This window comes from Simochromis diagramma, unplaced genomic scaffold (assembly GCF_900408965.1).
Source record: "Simochromis diagramma unplaced genomic scaffold, fSimDia1.1 OVJJ01000571.1, whole genome shotgun sequence".
Taxonomy (NCBI): domain Eukaryota; kingdom Metazoa; phylum Chordata; class Actinopteri; order Cichliformes; family Cichlidae; genus Simochromis; species Simochromis diagramma.
Genome location: NW_024386885.1, coordinates 2,499,180 through 2,519,769, shown reverse-complemented (window position 1 = coordinate 2,519,769; position 20,590 = coordinate 2,499,180).

Below are 20,590 nucleotides of genomic sequence, written 5' to 3'. Positions count from 1 at the left end.
CAGCCTTTTGGGATTTACTGAGGTATTATGATGAGGTACATTATTGTTATTAGAGTGCATGTGCAGTGATGTATGAGAGAGTCCAGTCCTATACCTGGTTCAGAGACCGACTAGCCTGAGGGAAGAAGCTCCTCCTCATTCTCTCTGTTTTGGCCTCAAGGAAGAGGAAGTGCTTCCCAGACCTCAACAGTAAGAAGAGTTGGGATAGGAGAGATCTTTCATAATCTTCCTGGCTTTGGTCTTGCACTGCTTAGTGTAGACTCAGGTCAGGAAGCTCAGACGTCTTTGAAGATTTCATCAGTCCTGCTTGGTGCTGTTCCCATACCAGGTGCAGATGTGTCCCGTCAGGATGCTCTCAATGCAGGAGTAAAAGTTCTTAAGCACCCTCAGTGGCAAATAGAAGAGATGCTGATGAACTTTCTTGACCAGGGTGTTAATGCGACCCTGACAGGTCCTGAGTGACGTGGACACCGAGGCACTGGAAGCTGTTCACTCTCTCCACTGGCGCGCCATTGATGTTTAGTACAAAGCAGGTTAGGAATTAGGATTCCCTAAAGTCCACAATCAGCTCCTTAGTTTGAAAAATTTTGCATTTTTCTGCATAACTCTGACATAATGACGGACTCGATGACTTAAAATAAAGATGGACTGCTGTTTCTTTTAGCTGAATGGTTCTTGAATGGTGTTGATTACTACTGTAGTTAAAGGTGCCATTACTTATATTTATACACACACACACACACACACACACACACACACACACACACACACACACACACACACACACACACACACACACACACACACGATGGCCTCAGGTGCATTAAGATGGCAAGAAGTTCCAACAAATTAATTGATGACCTTATAAACCTAGTTTATATTTTTCCAAAATATTACCACCGAGGCAAACGGTGGCTACACTGAAGTAGACCCGTTTGCCTCCAGGGATGAATTCACTGTTCAGTTTGTTCAGATATGATAAATTCAATATTAACCTCTCACTCGCAGTCATCCCTCTTCTCTCCAGAGCTTATCTCCACCTCTCGGGGCTCTCTTCCACCTGCTCCCTACTCTCACTGCAGCTCAGTATCATCTGTGAACATCATCACCCATGGACAGTCCTGCCTGACCTCAACTGTCAGTCTGTCCATCACCGGTGCAACAATGAGGGGCTCCATGAACCATCTGTCACTCCTACTGCACACCTCACCATTGTCTTATTGTCCTGTCACCCTATCACATACTTTCTCTTTAGCAACAGAGCCAGCTGTCTCAGACCTTAGCTATATTCTTGTATCAACACTCTTAAATACAACATTTTCCAATGTAGATGCTCATTTTAGACTAAGAGAAGCACAGGGTTGTCCAGTCAAGTAGCAGATACCCCGAGTGGGGAAATGGGAGTGATGTTACCCAAAAGTTAATGCGTTCCATTTGGAAAGCCAGAAATGTAAGAAAAAACAGGATATGTTTTGCAAGATGGACTCATTCAGAGTCTTTTATCACTAGCAACAGGATTTTTTAAATTTGTGTTTAAGAACATCGCTGCAGCACATTCATGGCTGGAGACTGATCAGTGATCGGCACATGGCCTGTTTAGTGAGTCATAAATATACAAAAATGACAAAATAGACAAAGTTTTATAGCTTGACTATTGTTTATGTCCACTGCTGCCATCTTGGATTATTCATTTGGGGTAGGTGGGGCTGCTTTAACTGTCTGAGTGTGAAATCTGAGTTGGAGGAAAATACCGTCTGGGAACTCAGGAATCTAATGTGAAATTTAATCTTAAATGCACAGAACAGTGCGATGCTCTTCCCGGGTAGGACGTAAACTACACACACGGCCTTTAACAGGTTCACAGCAATGAGTTACCGAAGTTTTCTTAAAGTTTTGTTAATTTCATTCAACTGTTTTGTCATAGTTATTTAAACATTTTAAAACATTGTGTCCTTTTACCATTCCCTCAGCTGATGTGTAACACCGAGTTACACAATCTTAAACATGACATGACAGCTCATGGCTGCCAACTGGCAAAGCAATATCACACAATTTCTGGCTTGTGAGCTTACAGGTACAAAAGTAAAAAAGAAAAAAATGTTGTTACATTCGGATGAGCCCATTTTTACTGTTCTCTATAAAAAAGAAGAAAAAAACAGACCACCCCTTCCAAAACACAATAATCTGATAGCCGACAACACACATGCTGCTCGACTATCCTGCTCTCTCTTTTCCAGTGTACATCTGTTGGTCCACAGCTCCTATTACAGTGTAAACCCATGCAAGACAGGATCGTAACTCACATTAAATAATACCAAGCCCTGATTAAATGTAAAATCTTTAGATATTCCCTAAAACAGCAGAAACATTTAGCAGCACTATTCTGAATAACATACTGTCAGCTATTATTTTTCATAGCAAGGCTATGTTTGGGTGTGTGGGGGGGGAGGAGGAGGAGGGTGGGGGATACATTCCCAACTGAAAGGAAGGATCAGAGGGATGAAGCAGATGTCTTTGTGCAGGTGAGATCAACAGGGAGGCTCGCCATCTGTGTCGCCCGGATCCACACAAACTGTTCTGTGTGTTTCACAGGTTTAGTGAGAGGTTTTTGTTTTTTGTTGGTTTTATGGGTCAACCAGCGTGGCCTGAAAGATCCCAACCTCAGAATTCAGTGACATCACAAAACACCTCAAATACCACAAACTTTACTCCCATTTGGTGTGCGTTTGAAATAAGGAAAGTACCGAGCAAGATCTGGGGAGTCTTGAACTTCTTAACACTTCAGTTAATGCTTGAAATATTACTGGTTAAAGGTTTGAGTGATGACAACGGGATGCCAAGGAATCCATTATAAGTATTCATAAGTAGAAAGTTCTCGAACAGTGTCACTACTGCCATAAATAACCTGCATCACTGCACCAAAGCTGAAAGACACGTTGTGCATATCTCTGAGACGTCAGCAGCTTTTATCATACAGCAATATGTGACACCATGAATGAGAATAAAGTGGTCGTCTTGGCCCCTGCAGATAAGGATGAGAAGGGTTACACTTAGATGGAGTCAATATAATTGGTTTCAAAATCTCAAACAAAATAGAATGCACCATAAAAACACTCCAGTCAGTATAAACAGGCCCAAACTTATTTATTTATGTGGCAGGATAATAATGCTAATCCAGCAAACTGGATATCCCAACATGTTATCTAATCTACTGTGCAGTTATGTATAAAGTGATACGAAATGGGACGCATTATGGATAGAAATAGATTAAAAGTTTTTTGATTGCAAATTGCAAAATACCCCGAGTGTTTCACAAGACGGAGTAAATGCTAAACTGCACAACTGATTGCATTAATATGTACGTGAAGGGGAAAAAAACACTCCACGTGCATCCCAATAATGCGGCGCGAACATGCAAGTGAACTAGCAGCAAACTTTACAGTCAGATGAGGTCTTCGTTTAGGTCCGGGTTTTTTGGAAGTTTATGCTTGATCTTTGGGAACAAGGGGAACTTATTCAAACTTCTGACTTCAACCATTAAAGTTTTTTCCAAGTTCTGTAATCCCCGCAAAAAATGTAACTGAGATACTTTGTGAAAAATGTTCAACCTTTAAATGTCATACTCAGTAGTGGAGACCATAATGCAGAAGTGAATTCTAAAGAATGGAGGAGGTTCGAGGATCAGGTAAAAATCCCACATAAAGGGGTAAATGTGAACCCATTTGCATAACTTAAAGGTATATCTTACAACAGAACAACTGTAACACCAAGATGCATCCAAGAGACTTGATTTAAAAGGCTGCATCTTCTAGGGTGCTTTCAAATAGTCCAAAAAGTTACCTCCTATCTCCTTTTCCTTTTTGACACCAGTGGAAAACACCATGAGGTCGAGGAAAGGTGTGAAGGAGAATTCAAAGGACTTAGCACAATCTGTCCACTCTTAATAATTTGTTGCCAGATGTCTGCTTTTGAAACTATAAAGGCAAAAAGATGGACTAGAAAAAGCACATCTTCAACGTGCTCTGGGTTCCTTTAAGTGAATCAAAGAAAGCACAGCCTGACATTAGACATTATTTTTGAAAAATATATATTTGAATGTTATTAAAAACATGTTTTAAACATTTTCACAATACTACAGTCTGCTCTCATTAATTCTGATCAGCAAAGGGCACTGTCACTCTGACCTTAATCATTTTAAAGAAATAACAAATAGAGAAGGCCTCGTGCTGTCTTTCTCGTGTTCTTCAGACATCCACATAGTTTGGTGGGAAGCAAAACAATGGCTATCAAACAGAAATGCAGCAGCTCAGGAAACTGCAGTCTGATTACTGGAACCCATCACACAATCAAACATTTATTTCAGTTTTCTTCTTCAGCATCTCTTTGGAGGTTTCCACAGCAGATCGTCTGCCTTCATCTCACCCAGTCTATCACTCGTACTGAAACCTCATGACTGTCTCGTTGTCCTCCTACATGTCCTGCATCACCCTCACATACTTCTCTGCCACTCCTGACTCCTCATGCAGTACCACCGTTTCTGTCTCGGCATCCTATGCTTGCAAGGACACTTTGCAGCTCCCTCTGATCTTGTCTATACTTCTCCATCAGGACTCTGAAAGCAAACATTGCATCTTTCTAGGCTGGAAGCCATAACTGCTGCTCATTGATTGTCACCTCTCTTCTTAATGGCACTTCTTTCCTATTTCTTCATTTACTTTATTCCTCTGTAGTTACGACACCACCCCCATTCTTAAAAATGTTACTAATACCCCTCGTCTCTGTCCCTCAGAGACCCTCTGACCTCACTCTGGTTAAAAAATCCACTGCCCTCTATTATACATCTCCATACCTCCCAACTTTCCTCTTTCCATCCTCCTGATAACTGCCCTCACGTCGTCCTTACTGATCCTCTGCTCTTCCTGATTTATGAGGGAGAGAAAGGGAGATGTCCGCCATCCATCTTCCTCTAGCTTTAGTTTTCTTCATTCATGAGCTCGCCAAAGCACTCCTTCCGGTTTCTTAACAAACTCTCTTCACTGATTAGTATATTTGTATCTTGATCGTTAATCACCCCAACGTACTGCACATCCTTTCTAGCGCAATCTCTCTGCCTAGCCAATCGATAATTCTTTTCTCTGTGCCCCACAAAGAAATTACTATAAGTCTTTTCCTTTGCCATCTCTCTCTTTGCTGTATCTAAAGGTGTATAAAATCAAGCACCTAGGCAACCTGGATTGCTCTGAGGAGATCGGTCGATTCCAGTATGGCACTGTGATTGGAAGTCAAGTGTAGAGTTTGTTGGAGGGGATTATGGTGTGGGACTGTTTTTAAGGAGTTAGGCATGTCCCCTTAGTCCAAGTGTATCATACACTAGCTGTGTTGCAGGCAGAGTGACGAGCCAAATGCAGGACTCCTGAGACTGATGTGAAATCAACAAAAGCAACTTTATTGTTAAACAGACTTGGAACAGGATACAAAGCAAAAGCAGATCTGGAGCTAGAACGAGGAACGAGGAAGAAACACACAGCACACAGCGTGCTCTGTTTACATTATACATGCTTCCCTTAGGCAGTATCATTAGAAGACATAGCATACATTTTCACTGCTATGCAGATGACACCCATCACTATCTGTCCAAGAAGCCAGATAACACACACCAATTAGTTAAACTGCAGGAATGTCTTAAAGACATAAAGACCTGGATGGCATTACCTTGGCCTCCAGTAACGCTGTGAGGAACCTTGGAGTCATTTTTGACCAGGACATGTCCTTCAATGCACATATTAAACAAATATGTAAGACTGCTTTCTTCCATTTGTGCAACATCTCTAAAGTTAGAAATATCCTGTCTCAGAGTGACGCTGAAAAACTAGTTCATGCATTTATTACTTCCAGGCTGGACGACTGTAATTCATTATTATCAGGAAGTCCTAAAAACTCCCTGAAAAGCCTTCAGCTAATCCAAAATGCTGCAGCAAGACTCCTGACAGGGACTAGAAAGAGAGAGCAGATTTCTCCTGTTTTGGCTTCCTGTTAAATCCAGAATTCAAAATCCTGCTCCTCACATACAAGGTCTTAAATAATCAGGCCCCATCTTATCTTAATGACCTTGTAGTACCATATCACCCTATTAGAGCACTTCGCTCTCGCTCTGCAGGCCTACTTGTTGTTCCTAGAGTATTTAAAAGTAGAATGGGAGGCAGAGCCTTCAGTTTTCAGGCCCCTCTTCTGTGGAACCAGCTTCCAGTTTGGATTCAGGAGACAGACACTATCTCTACTTTTAAGATTAGGCTTCAAACTTGCTGTTGTGATTTGGCGCTATATAATTAAAATTGAATTGAATTGAAAGTGTGAGGGAAGAGACAATGATGTAACAAGGAACAGAAGAAAACTGAGAAATTAAATACAGGGGATAACGAGAGTATGGGCAACAAGTGGAACAAACCTGACTAACGAAACAGGGAAAGCAAAACAGAACATAAGGCACACATGACAAGAGACTATCAAAATAATACAGGAAGTCAACTCAAGTCAAATAGTTTTATTTTTAACCCAACAATATGCGGTCAAGTATACAGTTGGATGAAATGTCGTCCTCCTGGATCAAAGGTGCAAACTGTAAAACTAAAAATGAAAAAATTCAAATATACAACTATACAGAAATAAGATAAACTAAGAATCAGTTCAACAGCATTGTACTTGAATAGAAATAGAAAAGAATGAGATTAAATAAATACAGTAGCACACAGACAGTCGAACAGTGCAATACAGAATAGTGCAAGTGAGAGGAGAGTCCGGTGTGGAGGGCAGCATGGTGTTCAGGAGACTAATTGCTTGGGGTAAACTGACATAGAAAACAATTCTTAACTGCAAATCCTGGTCAGCCTGGTCAGGGGACAGGCATGACTATGGTGGAAAAGGGCATAATTACAAGTGCCTGCAATGTAAATGATAAGCAATATGAATAAAACAAAAGAAGCTTTGGTGTGATGAGATTATTATGAAGTTGTCATAATCCTAATGCAGAGTCACAAAGAAAGGAAGTATCTAAAAGCTTTACAGGTTCTCGGTTGCAGCCACAATGCGTATTGTAACAGTGCTACAAATAATTGGAAATGACTTTGGACCAAAATGACTGGGCGATAATCCAATTCAATCAAGTCAAGAAGTGCGAAGGCATACATATTCATGGCTTTCCTTTGTTTGTTTTCTCAGTCGCTGAACAGTAAAGACAAAACCGCAGTAATTGTTTTTGTGCTGAGATGTATTTGGAAACAATGACACTGTTTGCAAATGTGCTAAACATTAGCTGCAGAATACAAGTCGTTTCTGTAAACACCCGCTCTCAAAGCCTCGAATTATTGTCAGGTTAAGAAGTGTAAAGTCAAACTTTCCACCAGGGCTTCAGAGGAGATTAATAACAAGAACTGTTATAGATGTCCTGCAGAGGACCCATGAAGCCATTCCAGCAACAATCTGTTTCCTCGCTGTCAGGTGGAAATATTAAATTGAAGAGATTAATATCATGTTGTCTGCTGCACTCAGGTTTTGGCCACCTGGTTTGTTTTATGACCACAATGCTACGAGCAGCAAATATCTTTATTTAAATGTCTAGTCTGTCATGTGACTTCTGAACCCGGATTTTAATGTGTGATGTCATTATAACCCGGGTGTCAGGAGCCAACAATACTATTCATATGCAGATATATACAGATTACAGCAGACTATTTGCACCAAAACACACATTTCCTGCCATGATTTTAGATTTAAAAAAAAGTAAGGTTTGGGCAGCCGGATTGCCAGATACGAATCCAGAAGGTTGACTGTAGAACACATGGATGTAGCCACAATGATATTCACTGGTTAAGCACAAACTTCCTGAACCATATTATTGTCAGAGAATTCATTCAAAAATGCTTCAAAAGGCATCAACAGCACAGACACTACAGATGGATTCGTTTGATGGCTGCAAGCATGTTTTTTACTTTTTTAAAACTTTTTTTTTAACCTGGGGACTAATTTGCTTTTGGACCGAAACTCAAGATGCCTGCAGTTTTTGGTACTTCCAGCTGTTCGCTGCCTACTTTAGCACTGGGGAAAAGTGCATTCGTCTCCAAAACTAAAAACAACCGAACACCTGGAACTAAATTCATGTATAAATATTTTAGAGCCTGAACTGCCCTAGTAGTGTCAGTATGGTTAAATTCGGGACATAAACTAGGCAATTTGTAAATCATGTAAACGATGGATGACATGGCAGTTACTTAAATGAGAAGCCAAATTAAAATTATATGACACATGAACCCTTTTAAACACATTTTATTCATCCTTTTTCTAGAAACTTGGAATGGGTTTTATTGTTGTTTGTGCACCAATTGATATATTCTGAGTGTTTCTTTTGTCTTATCTTTCTTCCCTGATCCAAAGCCAAACATGACAGATGGCCCCGCCCCTCCCTGAGCCTGGTTCTGTCGCGGAGTTTTTCCTTCCCACTGTCTCCAAGTACCTGTTTATTGCGGATAACCTCATTGTTGGGGTTTTCTCTGTATGTATTATATGGTCTGTACCTTACAATATAAAGCACCTTAAGGCAAATGTTGTTGGGATTTAGTGCTAATAAATAAAATTGAACTGAATTGAAACCAGAACTACTGTTAAATAATGTGATCAGCATGCAGTACCAAAAAGGGCAGTGTTGTGCTATTGCAGAACCCTTATTTAGCTGTTCTGAGACATTCATAAGGGGATTTGAATCATTCTGAGAAATCATGTTCACTACATGGACCGTCGCACAAAGTCATTTTCCACCAGCACCTCTCAAGGGTCTCCTCACAGAGGCAGCAGTCTTACCGAGCCTGTCTATGTATCCCAATCCTGATCCAATTCATCTGCACTTAGCAAATCCACAAGCTGAAAAGATATATCCTCCTTGAAATATCTTAGAATGCCTGTGTGGCCTCTGCCTGGATTTACACAGTAACATACTCAGAAGGCATCTAAGTGAAAACCTGGTCCTCACTCCGACACACTAAAACCACCCTGCTGTAACAATGTCCCTGTTTTCAGTAAGTTCCTCTTTCAGTTCCTCTGTCCATAGAAAGATTTCCCAAGAAGCTAGAAGATTGTTATAGCACGTTGTGATATAACTGAGGGGAGTCTTCATTTTTTGCTGCTGGCTCGTATCCTGAACACTCACAACATGACCTTGGTTGAGGTGAGATAGTCTGCAGTTACTTGGATGTTGTGCTTGGTTCCTTTGTGCATCCTGGGAAAGCTGTTGTACTGCTCTTGGTTGGCGACTCCAGAGAAGGCTCACTGCTGTGCCAAGTATTTTCCATTTAGTTAATAGTTCTCTCTTCCTATCTGTGGGATTCTTTGGAGTCACAGAGCCTTTGGAAATATATGTGTGACCCTTCCTTTTTTCCCCCACATCTTTTTGTATGAACGTAGCATAGTGTGCTCCTGGCTCAGACCTTTAAGGTAACGTCATGTAGCGAAAGTAGTTCTATTAAAATGATCTTTGAATTGAATTGGACATAAAGGGAAAATATGTTTTATACACACGTCCTCTGTGTTTTGGTGCATTTCTGTGAGCCGTCTTGCTAAACTCCATGCAAGGAAACAATTTTTGGGCTACGATACAAAAACTGGAGAAATGTAAATGGAGGAAAATACATTTTGTCAACACTGAAATGAATTAGCCTAAAAGCTTTGGAAGATTTTTATATAACAGTGCACCTGTGCTGTTAGCCAAAATCACACTAGAGCGATGTGTCCCATCTGCACTAATGTAGGCTCTGTAGATCTGCCACTTTTATACAAAACATATTCACATCTTCACAAGACAAGGCTGCAGAAAGGGTTAAAGATCATGTATTTCACAGAGAATAGTAATAATAATATATTTCATAAAATGTACTTTTAAAATAAAATAACTAAAAAATACATATTATTCAATGAAAGTATAATTATGTCAGAAATAGGCAGGTTAAATATGTATTTAACCTTGGCAAAACCAATACTTAACCAAACAGCCAACAAAAACTCAGCCATTAGCATAAAGCCCGAGGACACTCATTTCCAGGTGTGTACGATGTACAGAACCATTATAGCACAGCTGCTATGAACTGACTGTTTTAGGAGTGAGAAAAATGTATATTTGAGCACCCGTCAACAACACTGACTACACTGTGGTCAGACATGTCATCTGTTAGCACCGTTCCCTAACTGGAAGAACCCTCCTGGCTCGAGACGTTTGCATGTTCACCTTCTGCCTGCCTGGTTTTTCTCTGGGTAGTCCAGAGTCTGCTGGGCTTACTGGTGACTCTAAACTGGACATGAATGTGAGTTTTTTTTTTCTACAGAATAAAGCACTGTGTGAATGCATGTTTGACTTATAGTGGTGCCTTGAGTAGTCACGAAGACTAAAAAATAGTTCTGTGCACTAAGTATGAGCACATTACATATGGATTGAACTCGACATCCACTATTAAGCACTTAACAGCACGTGCAGGTCATCTACTAACTGCCAGAGGATGCTGCAGCACCCTTGGTGCCTCTGCTTCCCTCGGCCCTGATAGATTGTAAAAAAGTTTTATACAGTTAAGCCAGAATGAACTGTAATGATGGTAAACCATTAGTTTCTACTCTCCTGCTATATTTACATTTGTTCAGATTTAAAAATAATTGCAAAACAAATGAGCGTTTTTGGACTAGTCAGTAATTTGTTTAACTCTAATAGCAAAAAGTTTAGCAGGCATTGCAGTGCACAAACCACAGAAGACAAAGCCACCACAGAGAACACAAACTGTTGTGTGGTGGTTGTCAAATATGCGACAGACAAATCGCACACATTTTAAAATGGAAAAACAGGACTGAATATAGGATGGGGGCTTACACATAACACTGGGGTTAATTTGAGCTGGATTTCACCAGAGAGGCGCTCCACTCCCTGATATTCAAATGCTGCTCTGTCGGAGTTCATCTCCTTCATTATCACATCATTACCAACTCACTCGCAACTCTTGTTTTCTGCTTTCAGACTCATGCCAAATAAACAAATGTAGAATGTCTTGTGTTCTTTGAATTTATTAAACAGCTGCAACAGGATGAGACGGTCTCCAAACTTAGAGCGAAGCTGTGCACAATTTACACAGGTGGCACAGCAGCCGTATCTTCAGTGATTATTTACGTCCTCTGATGTGTTATTGTGATCTTGGGCAGCTTTATTAAGGGAAACTCTTCACTGCACAGTAAAGCTCTGAGCTGCTATAATTTCTTCAGTGAAATTATCGAGAACAAAGTGATCAGGACGGATCCAAAAATATCGGAGGGCGAAAGATCAGTGTTTTTGTTTTTTACAGTTTTCAGATTTTCTACTTACCAATTATCACCAGAATAAAACTTACTAAACTAATATTCTGATGTATAAAAAATATCTCCACCATCATCCCAGTCCCCAAGAAACCCACCATTACAGGACTAAATGATTACAGACCTGTCACCTTGACGTCTGTGGTCATGAAATCCTGTGACAGACTGGTGTTAGCCCATCTGAAGGACATTACAGGCCACCAGTTGGACCCCCTGCAGTTTCCCTACTGGGCAAACAGGTCAGTGAATGATGCAGTGAACATGGGGCTGTATTACATCCTGCAACACCTCGACCACCCAGGAACTTATGCCAGGGTCCCGTTTGTGGACTTTAGTTCGGCTTTTAACACCATCGTGCCTGAACTTCTCTCCTCCAAACTCTCCCAGCTCAGCGTGTCACCAGCTCCCTGTCAGACAGGAAGCAGCAAGTGAGGCTGGGGGAGATCACCTCTGAAACTCGGTCCCTCAGTATTGGTGCCCCTCAAGGATGTGTCCTCTCACCACTATTGTTCTCTCTCTACACTAACGACTGCACCTCCAAGAACTCGGCTGTTAAACTCCTGAAGTTTGCAGATGACACCACTGTCATTGGCCTCATTCAAGATGGTGATGAGTCTGCATACCAGCAGGAAGTTGAGTGGCTGGTACTCTGGTGCAGTCAACACAACCTGGAGCTGAACACGCTTAAAACTGTAGAGATGACAGTGGACTTCAGGAGACATCCTTCAACACTGCTCCCCCTCACCATATCAGACAGCCCTGTGTCGACTGTCGAGATCTTCAAGTTCCTGGGTACCACCATCTCCCAGGACCTGAAGTGGGAGACCAACATCAACTCCATCCTCAAAAAGACCCAGTAGAGGATGTACTTCCTGAGACAACTGGGGAAGTACAGTCTTCCACAGGAGCTGCTGATCCAGTTCTACACTGCGGTCATTGAGTCTGTCCTGTGCTCCTCCATCACAGTCTGGTATGGAGCAGCCACTAAACAGGACAGGAGCAGACTGCAGCGGACTGTACGGGCAGCAGAAAGGATCATCGGCGCCCCCCTGCCCTCCATCCAGGACCTGCACCTGCACCAACCGAAAAAGAGAGTGTGAAACACGCATGGCAGACCCGACCACTCGTTCATGCTTTTCAGCATATACTTTATTCACTTGGTTGCTGTTTCAACAGCTCCCAGCCACACACACCAACAGCAACTACAGCAGTCAGTCAGCACAGACTTTAAACCGGTGAGGCGGGGTTGCGGATGCCGTGCAGGTGCGACACCGCAGACCACGCCCCGCCAAACAGAGATAGATAGTTAGGTAGATAGACTACTTTAAGTATAATAACAAGAAATAACCCTATACACAAAATTCCAATAAAGATCTGTCTAGCCCAGCGGTCGCCAACCTTTTTAGCGCCACGCACCGGTTTAATGTCCGACAATATTTTCACAGACCGGCCTTTAAGGCGTCGCGGATAAATACAACAAAATAAAATGATACGACCGAGACAAAAACTGTTGTATTTTGTAAATATAATAATAAACGTGAATTCGCTGTGTAACTTTATTAGCAGCGTCCTCCTGAAATGCGCCAACAACATTGAGAGTAACATCCTCCTCTCTGCTCCTTAATGCTCTCTGGTCGCTATGGTAACGAGTAATTTTTTTTTTTTTTTAAATAAGACATACAACTACAATGACCCAGGGAAAAAGAGTTAACGATAAAAAAACCCTGAAAACCATAAACTTCACACTCGAGCCTGTCGCGGCACGGTACCAAACGACTCATGGACCGGTACGGCCCAGGGGTCTAGGGTGTACCCCGATGGGAAAGGTTCCAGCCGATAAGGATAAATGGAAGAGAACTGATGGATGGATGGAAGATAATTTAATTACATGTTAAAATTCTTCATAGAAATTCCTTTTGGTTTTCCTTTTTTACAAATGCTATTAAAAGTCCAGATTCAAACATGAATGTAAAATGTAACCTTTTGTAACCATCCAGTGTGGTTTCAAACAGGCTACATGTCAATGACAGTTTTAACTTGTTGGACACTCGGTGACCAGCGGTAAGGAGAGCTAGTCTTTCCCACCAAAACGAACCCCAACACGTTTAATCTCAACCTAAAGTGAGTCTGTTTATACAGTGATTAGCTAAGATAGCATTAGCAAACTAACTTGATGTCAAATAATGTTGACTGCACTGAGAACAAACACATATTACAAGTTGGCTAACTTACCCTACTGATCTTGAAAAGAGAAAAATAAATGAATGTCTGTAAATTATTTTTTTCCATTTCAATGTGTGCAGACAGTCCACACCATAGCCCGATGCAGGGATCAGGCTATGGTGTGGAGAAAGAAGCTGCATTTTTCAAATATACTCTCTGAGCAAACCGACCCGAGCTTGCATCCTGTGCATTGGATGACTGTGTTAATAGTGATTTAAATGTATAAGCTACAAAACAATCAGGCAAAGGCAAAGTGAATTTATCTGTATACCACTACATTTCATACACATTGGAGGAAAGTTGTTGCTGGGATAGGCTCCAGCCCCCCAGCTGTGACCCTGATAAGGAAAAGCAGAAGAGAATGGATGGAAGAAATTCGGAGTTGTTAAAAAAAGAAGATCACTGCATACCTACTGCAGAGTAAATTGTGCATCGTGTTGTTGTGATGATATCTTTTTCTGGCACATATTCTGGCTGCTGAACACATGCACAATGATGCCCCATGCTGCGCTGCCCTATATTTGCATTACAAAAGAACTGCCAAGCTGATTGCGGTTTAAAAATGTTTAAATAAAATACACAGATTACGTGTACAATAGAAAAACTCCAGTGTCCCAATCTTATCTGTTGACTGGAGTGTAAACACTTGCGGTTACAGTGGTGGACTGCGACTACATTTCCAAAGACGTAACAGAATCACTTTTCTCCACTATAAATTATACTAGTACGTTTAATTAAGGACAGATTATGATGGCGGATTAATCAAGAGAAATGCCACATAATATACAAAGCGGTGTTGATATGTTGATGTTTGGGTGGGGGCTGCAGATGAAAAAATTTGCCTCATAATTGAACGCAGGTCCAGACCTGCCGCTGGGGAGTGACGACAGGAAGTAACAAGTTATAAAATAAATAGAAATACACCATCGGCGCAGATTGTAGAGACAGAAGCAGCATTCATGTTCTCAGTGGTTTATGTTCACTTGTGTTTCTTGCTGATCACTCCATCTGGATGGCAGAGAATAACAGTTACACCTGCCCAGTACCCGGCATACTTTCCAAACATCTGGCACGGTGAGGATTCTTTCACGCTCTTCACTGGAACAAAACAGAGAGTCAGTGAAATCTGACCTCGTGCTTTCTTTTAATACAATCTTATCTTTAAATATAATCTTGTCTAAAGTTTCTGTTTTGTGTGTGTTGGTTTTTCTTCGAATTGAAGTGTCTAAATTGTCCTCCTCACAAAAATTCTTTGTCTGACCAATGATTGACTAACCTTTATTGTTTCCAACAATGTGACACAATAAACAAAAACATCTTCCTCCACTATTCATCAGTTCAGCGAGATAAATTGGATGAGATTAAAACATCTAAAACATACTCGTGCTGCCTGTCTGCACTCTACATGGACATCTTCACCTTTCTGCACTCCTTCCTGGCTGAATTGGAAAATAATATTCCTTCTATAGTTAAGTAAATACCTACTACTATTTTCACACAATTCGTTTAGGAAAATGAATAATAAAAGGCTTCACATAAAACTATATTATGAAAAGTAAAAATAATGACTCTGCAGAAAAATGTTACAGTGTTAAATTGATTAATATCACTGCTGCATATGTTTAACGTTAAGCTCATTTTTAATACTCTGTTTAATGTCCACATTCTATAAATCATATGTTTGCAGTGGCTGAAAGTACTGCTGAGCCTGCACCTGCTCAGCTTGTCTGTTTTATTATAGACCAGACGCGTCAGAGCTGCGGTCCCCTCTCCAAGGTCATCAAACTTTTCCTTGCCAGTGTACTGAAGGAGTTATTAACTACTTTATCATGCTTCATCTTCTCTGTATCACCAGTGTTGGTCAAGTTACTTGAAAAAAGTAATCAGTAACTAATTACCAATTACTTCCCCAAAAAAGTAATCCCGGTAATCAGTAATTACTCTACTGATTACTTACTTAGTTACTTTTTAAAAACATGATTTACAACCTGAATAGGTGATAAAGTGATAGATCTTTCAGCCCAGTTCTACTTTTTCTGCATAATCCATCATACAAAATGTAATCAAATGGAAAAGTCTCTTTTTAAAACTTTTTAAAACCAAGGAAGACCAACAGAGGTTGGTCTTCCTTGGTCTCTTGTGTTCTGGGGGCCTCTGGATGTCTGGAGTTTTGATCTCCTCCATACCTGCTTCATGCCCTGGAGGACGGGGCTGTGGCCCCCCCACACCCTCTAGCAGATCATTACATGAAGGAACCTTTTTAAAAAACAAAAAACAACAAGCGCGTCCATGCTCACAGGTGTACACACGGGTGATCACACCCACAAACTACACCCTTTTTGGCTCCTACCTCAAAGCCACACTGTGTTCTGTGATCTTATGTGCTGCACAATAATGTTTAATATTTAGTATTTACTGTCATATTCCCATATATCATTGTGATGTTGTTTATTCTATTACTCTTGTTCTCTTCTGCTTGTTTTCTTTTTTCTTTCTCAGCAGGTGATTGATATATGCGGTTTTTTTTCTTTTTTTCTTCTTTTTTTTCTTTTTCTGCTCATTCTGTTGGTTTTTGTTTTTTGCCCTTCACCCCCCCGGTCCCTCTTCTCAGCTGTTTTCTCTCTTCCCTCTTTCTTTCTCCCCTTCTTTCCCCCAGTCAAGTCTGTCCCATATTCAGTAAGTGAAAATAAAATAAACAATAAAAGGTGAATCAAATGGACCATTATGGCAAGGCTGGGATGGTCAATTTGGTAAAGTAAATCCGTTGGGCATCTTTCTTTGCCTTTAGACAACAATTCTGATGGCAAAAGAGCCAAACGGGACAGGCAAAAAAAAACAAACAAAAAAAAAAAAACTTGTTTTATTAGTTTTAATCTTTTAACTTTATGCATCAAGCAAAAATTTAATTATCTGCAACATTCTCTGACTGGAAGAAATTTCTTTAACATTTAAACCTATTTTCTGCACATAAAATAAAATATTTTTTGTGTTTACACTCAGTCTTTCAAATAGATGCAAGTAAAACACAGCAGAAAATAAATAAAGTCAAAGACTCAGCGGTCCTGTTGCTCTATTTTCACCTGTAAAGCAGGAGTGGGGCAGGCGGAGGTTTACCCTGGTGCAGGTGTGCTGCAGCGGTCAGTTAAAGAATCTGCGAGTTTCTCTGTGAGTTTCCCATTATGTTGTTGCGCACTCGGTGCTTGTTTGGAAGTTTAGGGTTTTTTTCGCTGTAAAAAGAAGTTTTCTTCCCATGCACGATGGACACTAATGTTTTTGTCACTTTTTATGGAATCAAACTCAAAGTAAGGTCAGTACTTCCACGCTTTAAACGCTGCACGCTCATACTCTCTCTGCACTCGATATATGATCCATTGTTGATCTGCACACAGCTGTTGTCACGAATGTCACACTCGCTTATGTCACTGTCATGAGACACTCTGACAAAAAAAAAAAATCACAGTTTTAGTAACGCAGTAACGCAGCGTTACTACGGGAAAGTAACGGTAATCTAATTACCGTTTTTGCAATAGTAATCCCTTACTTTACTCGTTACCTGAAAAAAGTAATCAGGTTACAGTAACACGTTACAAGTGACGCGTTATTGCCCATCTCTGTGCATCACACATGTTAACCATGAGGAAACTCATCTATTATGATGCTAAATTACCGAGGCTCATTCCCTTGCTAATGCTAGCTGCCTTTCCATACGAAGCGCAGGTTGTAACTGATCTCAGGACTACACGAGGTGAGCCTGGGGCAGCTTGCACTCTGCGGCCGACCAGTTTATCCACAATGCGCATGTGCAAACCACGAGAAACACGCTGCTGCTCAGCTCCAGTCAGAGTTGATGGGGGACGAAAACACTCTCAAAACTTAGAGAGCTGCAGTTTTCTATGAGATTGAAATGAACGCAGCTCACACAATAGTTGACTGCAACCATAAGATGGCAGTAATGTAAAGGATGGATGCACATGTGACCGTGCTATCTGAGATGAACGAGAGAAAACGCTTTACTTTGGCACTGCTTGCCTTGCTTCTCCAGAAGGAACGCGGCTGCCGTATCCAATCAACAAGATGAACCAAGAGGCTGCACCGAGACAGAAAATCAGAAACAACTGTGGATCATTCAAAACTTATCTAGTAGAGATCAAAGATAAAACTGTGTTGGAAACAAGACCAACAGGTCTCCATTAGCTGCTGCAATTTGTCAGTTGTCAGTTAGCGGGGTTCCAAATGTGAAAATGTTCATACCAATAAAGTTGTAGACTGTAATATTTATAGCAGATAATATTTAACTTTAATTTGTGACGTTTTTGAAAGAAATGACCAGGCTTCAGTACTCCTGGTGCAACTCAAGTAAACAATCCCAGTGTTCATCTCACAGAGATCGCTGTATTACTACAGAGTCGAACAAACAGTGTAATGACTGTCTAAAAATCCTCAATGACGTGTTTTCTCAATCTAATGAAAGTCAACTTAGATGTCGCTCCCGTCTCGTCAGTGCTGTAACTGCAAACAAGACGGAACACAACTGTGCTATAAATGTGCCGGGTAATTGGTGCACCATTTTGTCATCGTATGAATTATTCATTTTTGGTTGTTGCTTCATGTTGTAGTTACCTCGTCTAAAACGGTCCAAGGAGAGATTTGTCACTTTGCCTGCTGTCGGATGAGAATATATTAAAGTGAGGTTTGTGGATCGTTTCTGAGATAAATGCCATATTTATAATGCCGTAGGAGAGATGATGGCAGCTGATAATTTGCCTTCTTGATATCTGCCCCTATATGCTGACTTTGACTACGGTTTGCTCCGAGATAGATGTATTTTCAAAAAGGGGTGAAAGTCTACCAGCGGAGCATGGGTGATTGTAAATGAATAGACTTCCTGACCAACCGCCCCCAACACGTCCGGCTGGATAACCACTGCTCATCTACCATCACAATGAACACCGGTGTACCACAAGGCTGTGTGATGAGCCCTTTCCTCTACTCCCTCTTCACCCACGACTGCAGACCTGCTGATGGTTCCAACACCATCATTAAGTTTGCAGATGACACCACGGTGATTGGCCTCATCAGTGACAACGATGAGGCCGCCTACAGGGAGGAGGTGGATCGTCTGGCTGAGTGGTGCGACAGAAACAACCTGCTGCTTAACACCGAGAAGACCAAGGAGCTCATCGTGGACTACAGGAGGAATGCTGACCCACATCCACCCATCCACATTAAGGGGACGGCTGTGGAGTGTGTGAGCAGCTTCAAGTTCCTGGGAGTCCACATCTCCGAGGATCTCACCTGGACGACCAACTGCTCCAAGCTGGTCAAGAAGGCTCACCAGCGCCTCTTCTTCTTGAGGACTCTGAGGAAGAACCACCTGTCCTCAGACATCCTGGTGAACTTCTATCGCTGCACCATCGAGAGCATCCTGACCAACTGTATAACAGTCTGGTACGGGAACTGCTCTGCCTCGGACCGGAAGGCGTTGCAGAGGGTCGTGAAAACTGCCCAGCGCATCGCCGGAGCACCACTTCCTGCCATAAAAGACATCTACAGGAAGCGGTGTCTGAAAAGGGCTGGGAAAATCATCAAAGACCCCAGTCACCCATCACATGGACTCTTCACCCTCCTGCCCTCTGGGAGGCGCTACAGGAGCCTCCGGACTAAGACCACCAGGTACCGGAACAGCTTCTTCCCCACAGCTGTCAGACTCCTGAACTCTGCCTCCTGACATCTGACCCACGTTAAACTCATGGACTGAACATACACACACCCACAATGGACAACTGTACCCTCAAACACACAATAATAACATGGACTGAACCACCACTCACAACCACTAGCACTTTATATAGCCTCTGTAGAAACTATCTACACCCTCACTTATCTTAACTGCACTACTGTATAGCTCTGTGTAAATAATCATTCTGTACATTCGATAATCTTTAATCCTACAACTGTTTACAACTTGCATAGTTCCCATTTCTGTATAGCTCTCAGATTCTGTAAAGTTATTGTTTCATATTCTGTATGTTTTTATATTATATCCTGTTCATACCTGACATAGATGTACTCACTACAGCCGTACATACTTATATTAAGAATATCACACACTTCAGCGTGTACATTAAAAATACTAAGGACCCTTTCTGTATAGACTCACATATCTATATATGCTAATATATAGGTAATGATCTACAAAAGCACTCTGGATGATGCAAACGGCAATTTCGTGCCCGTACTGTGCATGTGCAATGACAATAAAGTTGAATTCTATTCTATTCTATTCTAAATGGGGGTGAAATTCCACACTGACAGCAGGATATATTGTTTAGGATCTGAACAAAGCAGGCGAGATGCATTTAGTGACTCAAAAAAAAAGAAAGAAAAAAAAATCCAAAGAAAGCAATGAGACATTTATTAAGTCATTTGTGCTTTCATTTGTCACCGCTGTCTCACAGACGTGGACTTCTTGTTCACCTAAAGGGCACAAGAGTTGAATTTGTGGTGACTAATGAACTGTAATAAAGCTGAAGTTTGGTGAGAAGTAAGAACTTGGGTTATATTGTGTTGTGCTAAATTTAATTCATTAAAGTGGCAGGGGCATCTATTTTCAGATGAGGGTGTTGTTTTCCTTCCAGCAGAGCTTTGCTGCTATGTGAAAATTTCACAACCTTTAGATGGAACCTAATGGCTTTGATTCTTTCAGAAATGCCAAAGTGAGACTCACTGACCTGTTTGTTTTTGACAGTGCTCTGGTCAGATGCCCTTTTGTGTCCGCTCATGGCTAATGACAGAGTGTCGGCTTAAAGCCTGGCTTAGCTTTTTTTTCTTTATATTCTGACATTTAACCTATCACACTGACTGACCACAATCTTTTTCTGCCCTCTTCACTCTGACCATATATATATATATAAATAAATAAATATAAATTCCCCTCTTGCCCCCGCAGACACTATCCTCCAAGCTCAGGTCCTCTACCAGAGGCCTGGGAGCT